Source organism: Rhinoderma darwinii, chromosome 5, assembly GCF_050947455.1.
Source record: "Rhinoderma darwinii isolate aRhiDar2 chromosome 5, aRhiDar2.hap1, whole genome shotgun sequence".
In the NCBI taxonomy this organism is placed as follows: domain Eukaryota; kingdom Metazoa; phylum Chordata; class Amphibia; order Anura; family Rhinodermatidae; genus Rhinoderma; species Rhinoderma darwinii.
In genome coordinates this window covers 37,799,427-37,819,550 of record NC_134691.1, presented here as the reverse complement: position 1 = coordinate 37,819,550, position 20,124 = coordinate 37,799,427, and the positions used below count along the sequence as shown (strand labels likewise).

Genomic DNA, 20,124 nt, shown 5'->3' with positions numbered 1-20,124 from the left:
TGTGGAGTGGGTAGTTGAGGAATCGTCTGGCTTTGTCAGTATCATTCACTACCTGGACGACTCACTGTGTGTGGGCTCAGCTGGGTCTCCTATTTGCCGGCACATACTGAACACTTTGTTGAAGGTGGTGAAGGAGTTTGGTATTCCTATGGCGACGGACAAAACGGTGGGCCCTGTGCCTTGCTTCACGTTTCTAGGTTTAGAAATTGATTAAATCAAGGGGGTTTGTAGTTTACCAGCAGGGAATTTGGAGGACCTGCAGTCGGGGATTGGTTGTCTTGGAAGTTTTGAGAAAGTCAGGCTTCAGGAATTGCAATCAGTGTTAGGGAAGTAAAATTTTGCATGCAGGGTCATTCCTATGGGGAGGATCTTCAACAGGCGCCTGTGCAGTGCCACAGTGGGTATTTCCGAACCTCACCATTTTATTAGGGTGACAAGGGAGCATCGGGAGGATCTGGGGTGTGGGGCTCGTTCCTGGCTTCCTTTAATCTTGTTTCAGTTTTTCAGTCGGGTGTGGTTGATTCCGTGGAGTTGGGTCTCCAGACGGATTTGGCTTCTAGCGTGAGATTTGGATCATTGCTTGGCAGGAGATGGTGCGCCGCCAGGTGGCCGTTTTCATGGGCTCCTTGTTACTGTGGAATTTGACGTTTCCGGAGTTGTTCCCCATATTGGTGGCGGTTCACATTTGTGGGGAGGAATTCTGCAACCGTAGGGTGTTTTTTCTGTCAGATAATATGGAAGTGGTTAACGAGTCTGCTGGGTCGGACTCGGTAATCAGGCTTCTGAGGGTTCTGGTGCTGCAATGTCTTTGTTTGAATCTACTGTTTCGGACAAAACATGTGCCCGGGGTATTGAATGTTGCTGCCGATGCTCTCTCACGTTTTCAGTGGGCGCGTTTTTGGAAGGAGGCTACGGAAGCCATGGAGACGTGGGATGCCTGCCCTACTCATCTGTGGACCATTGTCAAGCCGTGATCTGTAATTTGGTCCGGAGATCATTGGCACCGTCTACCGTTGCTCAAGGCCTACGTTGTTCGATTGGTGGACCTGGGATTGTCGGCGGCAGCCGTTGGAAAGCGGTTGGCTGTTTTGGCTTTTTATTTTAAGTTGTCTGGGAGGCCGGATGTGTCCAAGGACTTTAAAATTCGGCAGGCCCTGAAAGGGTTGAAGAGGTCAGTGGATTCGAGACGGCCGATTACAGTGTCACTGCTTACAAGTTTCATGGGGGTATTGAACGAGGTCTGTTCGTCCAGTTACGAATCTTTGATGTTTTCGTTGTTTTTTTCTTGGGCCTTCTTCGGGGCTTTTAGAGTGGGGGAACTGGTGAGCTTGAAAAAGATTCGGCCTGGGGGTGTGTTGTTTGAGGATGTGAATTGGGATATTGTTTCTGTGAACATTTGGCTTCAGGTATCCAAGACGGATCAAGAGCGGAAGGGAGTGTCTGCCATTGCGGATAAATGGATCTGTCTGGTTTTTTTTTTCATTCCTTCCGTAAGTTCAGGATTCCTGTCAGTTTGGGCCCAGTTTTTGTTCATTCTGATGAGTCCTTTCTGTCCCGCTTTCAATTTTTGGCAATTCTTCGGAAGGCCATTAGTCTTCTAGGAGGTGCGGCAGGGGAGTTCATCACCTATTAGTTTCGAGTGGGTGCCGCCACCGAAGCATCCCGTTTTGGTTTAGGTGTGGATAGAGTGAAGGAAATTGGTCATTGGAAGTTGGGTGCCTACAAGAGGTATGTACACCCAGGGCGAGTGTGGGTGCCTGAAGTGTGAATGGGGTCTGAGTCTGAGGGAGTGTAGGGGTATGGGGTTTTTCTTCGGGGCTAATGGTTTGGTGTTGTCTCTCCACAGCCTCATGTCCAATAGTGGCATGTATTGTTGGACACTCGTACATTTACTGGGCACATTCAAGGGCTGGAGTGAGGAGGTATGGCGAACAGCTTGGTTTCTCGAGGGACCTGTTGGAGCTGCGGTGGTTTGGCTACAGAGGTCTTCGGTGGGGCACTCTGGTGTCGGAAGTGGTCCGCCTGTCCCGGTTGATTGGAGCCCCGAAGATACTGGTGCTACACGTGGGCGGTAACGACTTCAGAAAATGGTCTCAGAGAAACTTGATAAAGGCAATGAAGAGGTATGTCATTCATTTACTGCGTCTCTTGCCTGGTGTCCGGTTGGTCTGGTCAGAGATGGTGCCGAGGCTGGTGTGGCTATATGCCAGGGGTCCAATAGCATTGGCTAGGTTCCGGCAAAGTCAACAAGTAGATGGCGGCCTTTATTAGTCTCCTCGGGGGTGTGGTAACGCGTCACCGCCTGTTGGAAGGTGTGGCGACCGGTTTGTTCCATCCAGATGGGGTTCATCTGAAATTGCGTTGGATATTTTCAATGTGGGGCTGCAAGACGGCCTAGAAGAGGCCTTGGCTGTCGGTGGGGGAGCGCAGTCGGCATGACATGTCACACGACTGGCTCTTGGTGGAGAAGTCAGCGAGGGGGGGTGCTTTTAGGCTAAAAATGGGGAGTCTGAGCGAATGCTCACTCACTTGGTAAAAACTGGGTGGGGCATGATGACGAACTTCTTCCGTTATGTTATTAATCTACATGTTTATTTATGTTAACAAATTTTATATGGTTGATATGGCTGGCTAACGTTTTTTATACGCAGGTACAATTGGTTTACAATTAATAAATAGTCTTGGCCGAAGTTTTATACCACATTCAGGTGTCTGTGTAATTATTAATAAAGTGGTTATTAGATGTTATGTATTGAGCAAGGTAGCCTGTACATTGGTCAGTGTAACACCCCCCTTGTAGATAGTGCCCCCCTAGCAGAAAGTGCCATACAGCCCCCCTGTAGATAGCGCCCTCCACCTTACCTTTGTAGATAGTGTCATATGGCCAACCCACTGTAGATACCACTAAACAGCCCCCCCTGTAGATAGCGCCATACAGCCCCCTTGTAGATAGTGCCATACAGCCATACAGCCCCCTGTAGATACTGCCATACAGCCTCCTGTAGATACTGTCATACAGCCCCCCTGTAGATACTGCCATACAGCCCCCCCTGTAGATACTGCCATACAGTCTCCCCCTGTAGATACTGCCATACAGCCCCTTGTAGATAGTGCCATACAACCCCCACTGTAGATAGTGCCATACAGTCCCCCCCCACTGTAGATAAAGCCATTCAGCACCCCCTGTAGTAGGTGCCATACAGACCCCCACTTTAAATAGTGCCATACAACCCCCCCTGTAGATACTTCCATACAGCCCCACTGTAGATACTACCATACAACCCCCCCCCCCCAGTGTAGATAGCGCCATACAGCCCCCTAGAGATAGTGTCATAAAGCCCCCCCTGTAGATACTGCCATACAAACCCCCGCCTGTAGATAGCTCCCCCCAAACAAATAAAACAAAAAAACTTTATACTCACATAGGTCCCGTTCCTGCGAGAAAAGGTGCTTCTACACAAGCCTCCTCAACGCTGACGGGATCCTTGAGTAGACCGGCATGATCTACTGATGCCGGCCTGTGAAGGGATTCCGTCCCTGCGCCTGATTGCCTGCAGGCCGAACAGCTTGTAGCCAATGGCAGAGCAGGGAGATACCTCCCAGCTCTGTCATAGTGTACAATAGTATCTCCGTCATAAGGACGCAGATACTATTGAATGTGGCGTCGCTATCGCTGGAGCAGCCATAGCGGATGCTAGCGGCGCCGCGGGGCATGGGGGTCCCCGTGCCGGTGGGCGACACGGGCCCCCTCATGTCGCGGGCCCGGTAGCAGCCGCTATGTCTGCTACAGCGATATTTATGCCACTGGTTTCTGACATTGTCATTGTGGATCACAATGGATTACCATCCACACTGTTCACATTGCGTGGCTGTGCATTTCCACAAACACTTCCATATTGCTTACATCTACCTGCACTATGTGGTGTCGGACTGGAGTACATTGGGCCCACCAATTAACTATACAGAGTTTGTGTCATTTATTTCTTACATTGCTATTTTTGCACACAGGTCTTATCACCTGGAAGGGCTTATATCTTACATGTGGAAAAACCTATAAGGTTACACGGCCTATTTACGGACGTAAATCGGGCGTTTTTGCCCCGAATTACGCCCACAAATAGCGCCTCAATAGCGCTGACAAACATCTGCCCATTGAAAGCAATGGGCAGACGTTTGTCTGTTCACACGAGGCGTATATTTACGCGCCGCTGTCAAATGACGGCGCGTAAATAGACGCCCGCGTCAAAGAAGTGACCTGTCACTTCTTTGGCCGTAATTGGAGCCGTTATTCATTGACTCCAATGAATAGCAGCGCCAATTACGGCCGTAATGGACGCGGCGTTCAAGCGCCTGCACATGCCGTTACGGCTGAAATTACGGGGATGTTTTCAGGCTGAAACATCCCCGTAATTTCAGCCGTAACGGACGCCCTCGTGTGAACATACCCTAAATGTGATAGACCCTGTTAACAAGTGATTTTCCTATGAGGTTGCCTATTTTAAACTTTATGGTCCCTATTGGGGCTGGGCCTAGTTATTGTGTCAGAACCTGGGCCCAAAGAAGGATCCTCCTCCTGGGGGCAGTCCAGTCCTGACAGAGAACACCGCAGTAACACTACCCCCAAGGGGCGGCACCAAATTTTAATTCCCGTTTCAGGATTGCAAATTGTCCCATAGGTGAAGGCACTATCTGCTCTTGGTTGTATATAATATTTACCAATAGTTTTCCTGTAGAAATCTACAGTGTGTCATGTTTAAGGGGTTGTTACTTAAGAAGTGAGCAGCATAAAGTGACAAGTAATCCAATTTAGCAGGTCCCTTCCCGACTATGAACGCACAATACTACTGCCTTAGCAGGTCAAAACTTTAGACATGGTAAAGTGTTTGAAATTTATATTTATCATACTGTAGCATCTGTGCGGAACGCCCAGTGGAATCACTGAGCATGAGTATGCATAAAATCTCACCTTATTTTGGATGCACAACTTCTGTTCCTGTTAAAAGCAGAAGTCTAAGAGCAAAAATAGTTCTGCAAAAAGTGTAGAAATAGATACAATTTACATAATTTTAAAATGTGTTGTCAGATGAAATGTTATGCCGGTATCTGCGAGACAATAAATCTGTGCAGGGACAAAGTAAACATGGATTCATCTCAGAAGCAAAAATTCTCCTTATTCAATCAGTACATACAACAGACAAAAATAATTTAGACATATAATTGCATCTTCAGTATATGACGTTTTTAAAAATGTCTGTGTAAAAAAACGCCCGCGAAAAAGTAGTGCATGTCACTTCTTGAGACGTTTTTGGAGCCGTTTTTCATTAACTCTATACAAAAACAGCTCCAAAAACGGCCGTAAAAAGCGCAGCGAAAAACGCGAGTGGCTTAAAAAAACGTCTGAAAATCAGGAGCTGTTTTCCCTTGAAAACAGCTCCGTATTTTCAAACGTTTTTTTTCTAAGCGTGAGAGCATACCTTTACAGATTCTGCATTAGTGCCCAGGAGCTTCAAGTTAAGCCTCTGTTTGCATGCAGGTGTAGTATTTACATGCTTCCCAACCACCCTGTTTTTCACAAGGTTGTCCCAGTATTGGAGAAAGCCTCAAAGGGGGTGGAGCTTATGCACATCTACCCAAAAATTGGTGTTTCAGGGAGGCTTTCAGGCCATTCCCAGGCAGAACACAGCAGATTTCTAAAAGTTCCACGAATAGGCTTTGAAATGTTGGGCGGTATGTAAACCATTGAAAGGCAAATTTGTTATTTTTTTTAATCCAAAGATATATTAGTGTGTTTTGTGTAACTTTGTAAATACTTTTTATTAAAAATTATTTTTTACTTTTTTAGATACAGCTGCTCTGTATTCTCTATACAGAGCAGCTGTATCTAGCACTATTCACCGAATCCGTCAGTCCCATGGATCTGACGGCTCCAGTGACAGCAGGTCCTGCATGTCTCTGACACGCAGGATCCACCTGTAAACTATCACATATAAGATTAAAAAAAAGAATAACGCAACCCAAAATATACAGTATATATATACTGTATATGAAAAAATACTACATTTCATGATCTGCAATCTCTTTAAAATATTGCAATACTTTTCATTAATTGTACTGTTATGTATTGCATTTGAAGAATTACTGAGCAGAGAGATTCATTACTTTCCCTGAGGCCTTTTCTTCTTCAACAGCTCAATTTTGTAATTTTTCAGATTCTCCAATCACTAGCAGCTAGGGAAAGAGGAGATAGTAATAATTGACAATATATGTCAGCCTGTCTGATCATCCCAGTGATATATAATGCTTGCTCGGCTGTCTACAAACACTGATATACCATACTGTACGTTACCTTTGTGCAAATGAGCATTAGAATTGGAATTATTTCCTGAAGGCTCCCTGATTATCAGTCATGTTCCAGATTATCAGATGTAATTACACAGTTACAATCACAAAGAAGAGAGGGAAGGGTAACGAGATAAATTGTACCGTTCTACCTATATACTGCAGGTTACAGCTGCGCTCCAGCAGGTACACTACAAATGAAGGACAGTTGAGAAATCCCTTTATGTGGAATATTTCACCAGTAATATTGGACACCACGTACGCCAGTAATATTGTGCCTGTGTGGAAAGACAAGCGTCCTTGATTAAATGTTGTTCTGTTGTCCTGGATGATAAATCTTCTGTCCCTGTGGAAACAATCAGTTAGATATTTCTGTAGGGCAAATGTCCTCCTGAGTGCAAATCAGTCTTATTGACTTCATCATGGCTTTAGCTGACACTGTATGGAGGCTCTGCTGCTGTCACTGTATGGAGGCTCCATGGCTGTCACTGTATGGAGGCTCTGCTGCTGTCACTGTATGGAGGCTCTGTGGCTGTCACTGTATGGAGGCTCTGCTGCTGTCACTGTATGGGGGCTCCGTGGCTGTCACTGTATGGGAGCTCTGTGGCTGACACTGTATGGGGGCTCTGTGGCTGTCACTGTATGGAGGCTCTGTGACTAACACTGTATGGAGGCTCTGTGACTGACACTGTATGGAGTCTCTGTGACTGACACTGTATGGAGGCTCTGTGACTGACACTGTATGGAGGCTGTGTGACTGACACTGTATGGAGGCTGTGTGACTGACACTGTATGGAGGCTCTGTGACTGACACTGTATGGAGGCTCTGTAACTGACACTGTATGGAGGCTGTGTGACTGACACTGTATGGAGGCTCTTTGACTGACACTGTATGGAGGCTCTGTGACTGACACTGTATGGAGGCTCTGTGGCTGACACTGTATGGAGGCTCTGTGACTGACACTGTATGGAGGCTGTGTGACTGACATTGTATGGAGGCTCTTTGACTGACACTGTATGGAGGCTCTGCGACTAACACTGTATGGAGGCTTTAGCTGACACTGTATGGAGGCTCTGGGGCTGGTACTGTATGGAGAATCTGTGTCTGTCACTGTACGGAGGCTCTGGCTGATACTGTATAGAGAATCTGTGGCTGTCACTGTATGGAGGTACTGTGGCTGTCACTCTATGGGGGCTCTGTGGCTGACACTGTATGGGGGCTCTTTGGCTGACACTGTATGGGGGCTCTGGTTGGCACTCTATAGGGGTTTTGCCATTATATGGAGGTGATCTCTGACACTAAATGGAACTTCTTTGATAGGCACTGTATGGAGGCTTAAAAGCGTTGGTGGGGTTTGGGACTGGCCCTATTGTGATGACACTGTAATTTGCACTGCTATAAAGGCACTGTATTTTTATTGGTGTCCGTTATTCTGTTATGAGGGCACTGTGTCTGGTGATGTTATGGGGACACTGAATGTGTCTGAAAACTGCAAAATTTAGTGGGGTACAAAGATTGTAATCCCATCCAATCCCAGGGTTAACAAGTCAGTTCATTACTAAAAGATTTTTGACCGGCAGCTATGTCATATTTAGTGCTTGCATAATATCAGGGCCGGCTCCAGGTTTATGTGGGCCCTTGGGGGAGATAAAGACTTAGTGGGCCCCTTTGAGGGGGAACTCATGACGTCAGTAAAACGGCAGAAAATTGCAGTTTTGCCCCCACATAGAAGTTAGGCCTCCAATTTGTGCCCCCATATAGAAGTTACACCCTGTTTATGCCCACATATACAAGTTAGGCCCCCAGTTTGTGTCCCTATATAAAAGTTAGGCCCCTTTGTGTCCCCAAATAGAAGTTAGGCCCCCAGTTTGTGCCCCCATATATACAGTGCCCTCTGTAGATAACGCCACATTGTCCTTTGTAGATAATACCACAGTGCCCTCTGTGGATATTGCAATAGTGCCCTCTGTAGATAGTGCCACAGTGCCCTCTGTAGATAGTGCCACAGTGCCCTCTGTAGATAGTGCCACAGTGCCCTCTGTAGATAGTGCCACAGTGCCCTCTGTAGATAGTGCCACAGTGCCCTCTGTAGATAGCGCCAATGTCCTCTGTGGATAGTGCTACACACACACCCCTGTAGATATTGCCACAGTGCCCTCTGTAGATAGTGCCACACAGCCCCTGTAGATAGTGCCACACATACCCCCTTGTAGATAGTGCCACACCCCCCCTTTCCTGTAGATACCGCCATTGTGGCTCCGTCTAGGAGTGAAATCTCCAGCCAGAGCATTGCCAACGCTCTGGTCGAGTATTTCTCTCCTAGAGGAGCCCCTGACTTCATTGTTCATATATGAATAGTGACGTCAGGGGTTCCTTCAGGAGAGGAATCCCCAGCCAGAGCGTCGGTAACACTCTGGCTGGAGATTCCACTCTGAGGGGGAGCCCCAATGGCGCTATCTACAGGGCGGGGGTGTAGCGCTATCTACAAGGGAGTGTGTGCGGCACTATCTACAATGGGGTGTGTGTGGCACAATCTACAATGGGTATGTGTGTCACTATCTACAAGGGGGATGTGCAGCACTATCTACAGGGGGCTGTGTGTCACACTATCTACAGGGGCTGTGTGTGTAATCAATCCTGTGTCATACAAGCTACGTTTGCCTCCTACTATCAAAATTCCAAATTCCTTTCATGTATCCCTTCTGAAACCTGTGGTCCTCAACCATTACAGCAAGCCCTCTGATTCTAATACTCCTCCTGGAGGTTCGGCTGATGTCTTTGAAGTTAAAGAGATTCTGGATTTCAAGAAGGTTGGAGGGGGGACGGTTTATCTTGTGCACTGGAAAGGTTTTGGTCCTGAGGAGAGATCCTGGGAACCTAAAGAGAACATTGATGTTCCCGCTCTCATCAAAAAATTCCTCTTACACTGGACCTAAAAGGAGGGGGTGTAAGGAGAGGGGGTACTGTAGCGCCGATGACCGCCTGCTTTCTCATCGTTAGCATCTACCTTCCCAGGGATGCCAGTGTGCTCGCTCTCTCCTCCTCCCTGGCCTGTGTCCGTAGGGTGCGCGCACGCTCCTACCAGTTCTTAAAGGGCCAGCGCATGCACCAGGAATATTTCCCCCAGCCTACCCCAGTATACCCTGGACTACTTAAGAAACTCTGCCCAAATCCTGAGTGCCTGAGCAATGTTGTTTCTAACCCAGTGTTAGTCTGTGAAGGTTCCGTATCCTGTCCCTGAAACCTGTGTCTTTGACTATCTTGTATCCGTGTCCAGTCCTGTATTCTGTGTCCAGTGTTCATGACCAGTCTTGCTTCCAATATCCAGCACAAGTCAGCTGCTAGCTATCTGGCACAAGCTGCTTCCAGCTATCCAGCACCAGCCTGCTTCCAGTAATACAGCACAAGCCTGCTCCCAGCTATCCAGCACAAACCTGCATCCAGTAATCCAGCACCAGCCTGCTTCCAGTAATACAACACAAGCCTGCTTCCAGTAATCTGGCACCAGCCTGCTTCCAGTAATCTGGCACAAACCTGCTCCCAGCTATTCCGCACAAGCTGGCTTCCAGTAATCTGGCACCAGCCTGCTCTCAATGTACCATCTACCATTGACTGTCCTATACCTGTCTGGCCAGCAGCTACTTCATTATGGCAGAGTAGCCGAGTGGGTCCACATACCCAGTGGATGTTACAAGGTGGCACTGTAGCAATATCTACAGGTAGCAGTGTGTGGCACGATCTACTGGGGGGCAGTGTGGAGCACCATCTACAAGGGTCACTGAATGTGGCACTATCTCTGCTGGTTTTTAAGCTACCAGTAGTGGTCAGCACATATAACCTAGCCCTAGTGATAAAGTGAGACATCACCTGTCTCTAAACAACCGAACAACCAGAGAGAGATACTGGCCACCATAGTAGTTGTCAGACAAATTAGTGCAGAAATATTTGTTTGTTTATTCATGTGCAGAAATTCTGGGAAGAAAGCCATGCCTAATTTGCCACACCCACCAGATAAGCTACGCCCTATAGTGTTCCTGGAAAAAAAATCTAATTTTGCCAACTATGTAGCCTATGGGACTCTCAAAGCGTGGGCTCCACAGATGACATCCTTCCTATTACATGCCAGAAGTTGTTTAAATGATAACTGTAGCTCCAATGTGTGCGGTAACAACCTGACATTATAGAGGTGGACATACCATACATGTAACCTGTATGAAAAACCCCTTGAAAAAGCTACACGCGAAACGCGCGTCGGGGCGCTACCTTATCTTCTGGGTCACACCACTACACTATGGAAATATGGGTAAGCATACCATGGAGGTTCTGTCAGGCTCTTTATATACCCACTACATTGATCATGCTTATTGGGTGTAAGCTCTTACTCTATCTTCTACTTCACATGACATATGCCTTTCATTTTGAATATCTCCCTGGCTTGGGATATAACATAGATGTGTTTTTTTGTATACTATTTACTGTTTATATATATATTTCTGATAAAGTGTATTATACTTTGATCCAGTTATAAAGACTTGTTTTAGATTCTCATGTTTTGACTTATAATAAAGATTTTCTACTTTTTCAAACCTTTTTGATATCTATGGACTTCTTTTTCTCTTGTTTATATATGTAACCTGTGCAGCAAGCAGTCCGATGGCTATTTTAAACAACTAACAATGACTCCTACTGTCTATTACATAAAAGGGGCTACGCTCCTTCCTATCAATGTCTCACAATTACTGATGGATTGGTACAGTGGTGAGGGATTCCAGAAACCATGAATATGGCGGTCTATGGCTAGCACCTGCTATACTTAAAGACTATGTAAACCTTTAATGGGGATATTTTATTTTTTATTTTTTTAATAAACAGCTCAATCTGTTTGTTTGGTGTAACTTTTTAATTCGTTTTTATTAAAAATTAGTTTAACTTTTTTAGATACAGCTGCTCTGCATTCTCTATACAGAGCAGCTGTATGTAGCGCTAAATCTTGCCCCCACCAGGTCAGCGGGACTGACGGGTTTAGTGTCAGTGGGTCCTGTTTGTCTCTAACACGCAGGATCCACCTGTAATCTATCACATCTATGTTCATAACTTAGATGTGATAATTTACAGGCGGATCCTGTGTGTTATAGACACACAGGACCCGCTGACACTGAACCTGTCAGGTCCACGGGACTGACGGATTCAGGTCAAAACAAAAGATACAGCTGCTCTGTATAGAGAATACAAAGCAGCTGTATCTCTGTAAAACAATTTTTTTTTTTTTTTAAATAAAGACTAGTTATAACTAGTTACACCAAACACACTGACTGACCTGGGTTGTTTTTTTTTTCTTGTTTTCTGTTTTTTTAAATGCCCCTCTAAGGTGTACATAGCATTTGAATTAGCAGTTTCAAATCAAGGAGTCATAATCAGTTCTTGCACAAGGACCCTTTGTTGTTGATATCTGCACCTGGCAAAGCTAATGTGATGTCACAAGAGTGTTTCAGCCAGGTAAGCTGCTGTGACATCACAAGTGTGTTTTAGTCAGGTCAGCTGCTGTGATATTACAAGTGTGTGTCTGTCAGGTCAGCTGCTGTGACATCTCAAGTCTGTTACCGTCAGTTAGGCTACTGTGACATCACAAGTGGGTTTAAGTTAGTTAAGCTGTTGTGACATCACAACTGTGTTTCTTTTCTGCCAGATAACTGCTGTGACATCACAACTTTTTCAGTCAGGTAAGCTGCTGTGACATCACACGTGTGATTCAGTCAGGTCAGCTAGTGTGACATCACAAGTGTGTGTCTGTCAGGGAAGCTGCTGACACATCTCAAGTCTGTTACCATCAGTTATGCTGCTGTGACATCACAAGATGGTTTGAGTTAGTTAAGCTGCTGTGACATCACAAGATGGTTTGAGTTAGTTAAGCTGCTGTGACATCACAACTGTGTTTCTGCCAGGTAACTGCTGTGGTGACGTCACAAGTGGTTTTCAGGTAGGTAACATGATATGATATCACATCCAGTTTTAGTCAGGTAAGTAGCTGTGACATCACAACTCTCTAAGCTGCTGTGACATCAAAGGTGGATTGCAGTCAGGAAAGCTGCTGTGATATAACTGTGTATCTGTCAGGTAAAATACTATGACATTACAAGGGGTCCTCAGCTGTTGTTGTCTGTCCCTTGTATCATTAGCCATTTGTGACAGGACCTCTGGAATTAATAACTATATTTTTTGCACACTTTACACTATTTGCTTTTACACATATGTTAGCTTTGAAGAATTACTGCACGTTTTCTGACTACTATCACTCTTGTCTTATGTCTGCCAGTCAACAGAGAGAAAATGTTTAAATGAAGGAATAACTTTCTAACCTTAGCAGGTGTTTATAGGTGTGAAAATAGGACTTTCTTGATCTGAAGGCTTCAGAGATGATACTGTACAGATGCTTGGAGCTGACAGTTTAGTAATCATAGCCAGGATTTCAGCCGCTTCCTCTTATTCCTGGCAGATTTATGTTTTGTCATCTGTAATTTGTGCCGATTTATTTCTTTTTGTACAAGAGTTGATAGATCACTTCTAATAGTGGGAAAACTCCTTTAAAGGGGACAAAATATTATTAGCAGTGTAGTCACTGCAGTATGTGAGTGCACTCACTAATATACATTCCGGTACCCCGTCATACTGATTCTGAGATTTTCATAGATTTTTATCTAGTTGCACAGCCTTCTTTAAAGAGTATACGACTCTTCGTCATGTGACCGGGCCAGCTGTACTCTATGTAATCGCTGTGCTACTGGTACTGTTTGTACATAGAGTACAGCAGGGTCAGTCACGTGTCCTCAGCAAAGAAGCCTGTGCAACTAGACTTCCGGTCCCCCAGCAGCACTATAAAAATCTTTGAAAATCTCTTAATCAGCGCGAAGGGGGACCAGAATGTATATTAGCGAGTGTACTGGCATACTGCAGAGAGTACTCTGCTAATAATTTTTGGTCCACACATCACCCCTTTAAGGAACTATAAATAAATATGAACTTCCATTTTCTCATCAGGGGCGGCTAGCAATATTTTGAGGACCTAAATATACCCGGAAAGTCATGAACAGGGTGATTTACAATGTATGTGAATGCTCTTGACTATGTTGGTGGAATTCATTAATCTGTGATGATGCAGGTGCGTTCTGACAGTATGTGATAATTGTACGCTTCCGAGGCGACCTTATGCTTGTGGTTAAAGACAGGAGTCTATACATAACCATACTTACTGAATGATTTATAGGCCACATCTCCGTGACTTTAGGGTGCACAGTTCGTATTAAGTACTGTGAAGATGAGCATTATGTTATGAAGAATACAGCAAACTGACATTTCCCTGCAGCACAACAAGAAAGGTCACATCTGTACGGCATTCTGGATAAAAGCCTGTTAACTGTATTATGTGAATAATTTGGAGTTTTATCTTTTCTAAGTGTACAGAAGATAAAGGCTGTATATGTGGATGGTACTTGAGACATTCATGAATGAAGGAAAACAATTTGTTTATATACTTAAAGTGCTATTGCAACAAATAGGAGGGAATTGCATTATTAGCAATTCCCAGATATACTGTCAGTAGCCGACATAGAAGAAAGGTTAGCAAATTTCAAAATGGGCCCCCGTTTTCCACCAAGGATGTGAAGGTCCTTGTATCTGTTTCCTGTCTATGCCTTTTTCATGACTCTTTGGCTAATTCCCCACCCTTTTGCTCGCTAACAATGCAATTCCCCTGAAAACGGGGTGCTGCACATGTTCTCCCCAGTCAGTTAAGGGATGGGACCAACCAAGGCTCAGGCCCAGCCTATAGCAGGTGCATGGTCTGCCTGGATGGTATGTACCCGGTATATTGTTGTTATACAACGAGCCCTCCAGAATAAGAGTCCCCCTCTATGAAGGCTATATATCTTTTAGTGTATATGGACAGTGGATGTTTTGATACGACAAACCCTCTAACTGTAGCATTGTGCAGTAAATGACACCGGCACTTTGGTAACAGTACCTGCCATGATGTGACAGGGATTTTGATTTTCATCCACGCTTCTCACTTATTTATGGGGATTGTGCTTAGTGACATATTTTTTTAAATATATATGTTTTTTTTATTTTATTGTCCAATGCAAAAGGGGTGTAGTCTAATGGAGTGCAGTAGCCTGATCATGGGGGCAAGGTAGGGGGCCCGGCATGAGCCTCTACCTAGCTATGCCCCACAGAGTAAAAGCTATGCCAGCTAGTAGCTGTGGCAGATTTCTGCTGTAATTCATACCACTTTTGATATTGAGTTATTGTAAATCTATTGGACCGCGGGTGTACACACCCCTTTTGTTTAGCCACACCCCCTTTTAGTTTGTCCTTTTGACTTTTGGGCCTTTTGCGACTTTTCTATGCCAGAAAACTGGTGTAGAATGGTTAATAAATTCCCCCCACAGTGCTTAGGCATCCACTTGGCAAGTGAAGTTCAATGTGGATAAATGTAAAGTTATGCATCTGGGAACTTATTATCTGCATTCACCATATGTCCTAGGGGGAGCTACACTGGGGGAGTCACTTGTTGAGAAGGATCTGGGTGCACTTGTAAAACATAAACTAAATAACAGCATGCAATGTCAATCAGCTGCTTCTAAAGCCAGTATGATCTTGTCATGTTTTAAAAGAGGCATGGACTCGCGGGACAGGGATGTAATATTACCACTTTACAAAGCTTTAATGTGGTCTCATCTACAATATCCAGTCCAGTTCTGGGCTCCAGATCATAGAAAGGATGCCCTGGAGTTGAAAAAGGCACAAAGAAGAGCAACGAAGCTAATAAGGGGCATGAAGAATCTTAGTTATGATGAAAGATTAAAAGAATTACATTTATTTAGTCTGGAGAAGACACTTCTAAGGGAGGACAAAATTATGGTGAAAATCTGCTCCATTTTAAATCCCCTCAAAAGACACGAAGCACTCCCTCCCTATAAAACAGACATCATAGCATTGTTTTTGCCTGTTACAATACCGTCCTAAATGTTAATCTATCTTTGTAAAACTGTAGTTTGCATGAAAAACATCGTAATAATAAATCCTTATTTAAATTAGCATAGTAAACTTCCCACACATACTGTGTCTAGACTGGGTGAAATCCTGCAGATTACTAATCATTTATCTAGAAAAATAAGAACTTTCATCCTGTGAAATAAACAGTATTTAAAAATAATATATTATGTGGCATATGTGAATAAATAAGGATATTAAAGTATTAGGAAAGTCGGGGACAAAATATTGAACAAAATGTAAAAAATATCTAAATTTAAAGCAATAGCTTCCATCTTCCCCAAGAAATAGTATTGGGAGCTCAGAAGCCGGATATACTCTCTGCGTAGGTGCGCCTTGAGGGGCAGGGAGCAGGAGTGACGGGGGACATACAGATTCAGTGTGTCCCACTAGAGAGTAGAGGGAGGGAGACATAACATTCTCTCACCGATCCTTCAGAGGTTGGGGGCGTGCTAAGTAGAGTTCATGTGGTTGGATTGTAAAGATATCTCCTGTAAATAAAAGGTTGGGGGGCCTGTTTTTGAGGGGATCATATCTATATGGGTCACAGATTATAAAAATAAAACATACTCACTGTTATGTGGATATTTGGTTATGATATAGATATATAGATATAGAAAAATATAGATACATAAAATTATAACTAACAGATAGTACTGATGTCTGTGATCATGACTAGTGACTGTACTTTGATGATATGTGGGGGCTGTTTGATAGAGGTGGGTGTGGGTGTTTTGTTGGGGGGCTATGGATCTGTTCTTGTCAAAGTGGGGGGGTGGGCTAGGCAGCCGTGTAATGTTTGTCAGGTTTGAGGGAGAGTTCGAGAGCACGCTCAACCAGTCGTGAGACCGAGTGGGGCATTAAGTCGACTCCTTGTTGGATTGTTGATTGGAAAGTTAACTGGTTTAAAGGAGTCAGTCAGCAGACAGAGCGATATAGGGAAGGGGGAGGGCATTGTCAACGTACCTTTTGTCTTTGTCATGCAAGTTGCATGACTGAGAAACTGACGTTTGAGTCTCCCAGTGCGGTGGTCGCAACTGCCACTCTCTGATTGAGTGACAGCTCTAGCGGCCAATTAGGAGACTGCTAGTGCCGTCCCTTAGACCAGACGGGCAGCCTGAATTATTACAGTTTTCACATTGCCCAATAATCCCTCTCAATAGGCTCACACTTCATGTTTTAGGGAGATCACTTTTCAGCTTGTGCTGTGCACACTGGGAGCAGTGTCAGTTTCATCTCATTAGGATTAAAGGCAGAATTACAATGTAAGTCAACACTTTTATTATAAATCAGGAGGCAGCTAACACAGGATGCACTTAGCTCCTCCTTCTTCCACTTCCCTGAAAAGTGACCTCCGCACATGTCACAGAGCATGCCCACAACATTCCAATATAAGCCAATCTAACTAAGATGGCCTAGATACCTGCTGTAAAGAAAATCAAACAGAATATAAAAATAAAATAGGAAAATATTTTCAGTATAAAATTGTTGAAATTACATTACACTTTTTTTCTAGTGTTATATTGTACACAAAATCTAAATAAAGCAAATAAGAGCAATTAGATGTTTTCACCTAAATCCTTTGATTAATTGGCAAAAATAAATCCCGCGAGCAATCTACCTTTCGATAGGGATCAATGGTTTTGGTCTGAAAAATGAACGGGGAGTAAGATGCATCCCCTAACATTTATTTATCACACAGAAACAGCCTCTAATCACGTTCCATCCTATAAAAGTCACACAATAGCATAAATCTTGCTTTTCAGAACCTCTATAAATCGTCTCGGGCTGCTGCCATTTTGAATAATGTCGTTTTCTAATTCTCCTTCCTTACAAATTCTCTGCTAGATATTACCAGTCACGTCAGAGATCCGCAGGAAAATGTATTAGAGTAAGTAGAAGGATCATGAATAATGCTACAGGAGGAAAATACATTATGAATCTGGAGATATTATTCACAGGGAAATCAAAATCGAAATAAGAAAATTCCCTTCTACCATTATTTAATGGCTTGTTTTACTTTTTTTTAGCGCAGTTATAGTTTATGCTTCTATCAAAGTTCTTTTTAGGAAAGTGAGAAATTAATCTTAAGGAATTGATAGAATAGTTGATGACTTAAGATTTAGCAGCAATTCATATTTATATATAGAGCAGTCACTGAATAAATAAGGAATTTCAGCAAATTATAGGAGAATATGACTCAGCAGGACCTGTTCTGAGCTCAGAGCAAAGTTGTAACGAGTAAAATCTGTAAAAACAGATTTTTCCATAAGGAAATATTGGAGTTTCATTTCAGTTGCCGTAATCCTGTGATTTTACTGTGATTTGCACATGACCAAAAGTGTTTTTTGTCAATGAGATGCTGAAAACATGTCCTGAAACCCCTCACAGCGGACAGTTTGTTACAATTACATCCAGTGTTGACGTGAATCTGTCAGCAAAATATGTTGCCCCACGTAAGGGCAGATATTACAGCTACAGGTTCATTCTCCTAGTAGCCAAAACAGCGCCAAAAAATTGTCTGTTTCCGTCAGCCCCATAGACTCTGAATTGAACGTGACCGCGTATCCCCGTCCTTTGCTCATTCAGACGCCTCCTTTGCTGTCTTGCGGCTTGGGGAAACAGGGGACCGGGATCCCCATTCTAGCGATCAGTGTGGGTCCCAGAGGTTGGACCACCACCAATGTTGGAATTTTCACCTATCCAGTACGTAGGTGATAAATGCGGGAGGCTGCACCATAAAGGGCCCAAGTCATACAATCATACAGTGCTGATTACCACCACTATACACTCCAAATAATGTTCTCATATGTGCCCAAATAGCACTACCCAATCCCAGCTGTCTTACTATAGGTGGGATTCGGGATGCAAGTTCTGGGTGTACAGGCTTTCAGGACCGCTGGCACCCCCTGCAGTATTGACTGGCGCTGCATCCTGTGCAACTACACACCCCTAAAGCTGGGCCTACTATCGTTACATAAAATCTGTCGTTTTTTAAGTATACAGTCATATGTTAGAGATTTGCCTTCAGCTAAGGGCCTGTTCACATCACAGTTAATTTCTGTTCCGGAACCGATATACTGAAAAACGAGCGCAGATGTGAGCAGAGCTTTACCCTACAGCTTCGTATTTGTCCTCACTTACCTAATAAGAGAGCTTCCCTCCAAACACAGGTCCACATATTCCACATATTTTGGTCATGGTCAATTATTATTCCATATTGGTACAATGTAATCAAATTAATCACATTTCAGGAGACAACCAGCCAAATGAATATTGTACATTTTGTCAGCAGCCAGATGCTGCCTCTCAGCTGCTTGTAAACAGGAGGCTACTCATCACCCCTCCGCTGAGATTAAATACACTTAAAAATGGAATTAACTAGGTAATATTGATGAATCCGCATGTAAGGACGCACAGGAGAAGAGAGGTAATTACACATGGAAATGCAGGGTCAGAGCGTTACCTAGGTTATGTTTGTTTCGGTGCACATTTATTAGCTATTATATAACTCACGTCCCATGCATGTAATGTACAATGAGCTCTACTCTAGTATATAATTGCCTCCTACAATCTTACTTCATTGTATATACAGTAGCTGGTCATTAGTATTCCTTCCCAGGGGCAGACTAAGAATCGTGTATACTCAAAGCCGGATTGGGGTTGATGGGGGCCCCCATTCCACCTCTGTACCTCGGACCCCACCTAACTCCCTATCATAGCCACATATAGGAGAGGTGACCACGGATGCACGCATGTGTCTCCACCTCTTTTTGTAGTTGGACAAGATTGCCAAAAAAACATCAGGGGATCCCCTTTTTCCTGAGAGGTGGGGGTCCCAGAGGGGAGCAGTGGATGCACTACCCATATAAATAGTGACTGTAAGAAGCGTAAATCAAAAATACTGGGCCTGATGGCAAACGTCTTCTCTTTTAAATGTTGATGTTTTCCTCCCAAGATCATATATAAATACTCAAAGACTCATTCAATTTAAAGCGGAGCTGTCACCTCTCCAATGTCTATTTTTGTAAATAATTGTATTCCTCATATAATAATTCCAGAGTATATTTTCCTGGAACTCTACATTGTACCGTTCCTCTGTTATTCCTTCCAGAAATGTATGAATAAATTGACAACTGGGTGTAACCATTTGGGGGTGTGCCCCTGCACAGACTGACACTATCCAATCAGTGCTGACAGGGTCAGACTGTGTAGTGACACACCCCTTTGACAAGGGTAATAATAGCACCAGTTGTCAATTTATTCATACATTTCTAGGAGGAATAGGAGACGAATGGCACAATGTAGAGTTCTAAAAAAAAATATGGTTTAGAATTGTTATTTCTGAAGAAATACAAGTATTTACTTAAACAGACATGTCAGGAGAAGAGAAACAGAGGAAGCTAGAGAGAGAGATAGACACATGGGGGAGGCCTTGTGCCCTTTATCTTTTCCGACCATGTATGTACTTACCACCTAAATTCCTTGCTGGTACCCCATCACAAGTTTTCCTAGCAGCAAGCAATGGGCATCAATCAGCTTCAAATAAGGTTGTCTTCGGGGGCACATTGTTGTGTCAGAATCTAGGCCCACCAGAGCGGGTTACTCCAGTGGGCAAGTTCGACCCTAAAAGTATTTTACAAAAAAAAAAATGTTCAAGATCCATTACTAAACCACAAGGGACCCGTTGTTAGGGATCTGCCAGGTACTTCATCTAGCTATACTCCTGGGATTAA

General features: G+C 44.0%; 1 protein-coding gene across 2 annotated transcripts in view; it reads left to right on the top strand.

Moving 5' to 3' along the window:
• Positions 1-20,124, top strand: part of OXR1 (oxidation resistance 1) — a 531,616-nt gene that overhangs the window by 263,788 nt on the left and 247,704 nt on the right. The gene's annotated exons all lie outside the window — the stretch shown is intronic.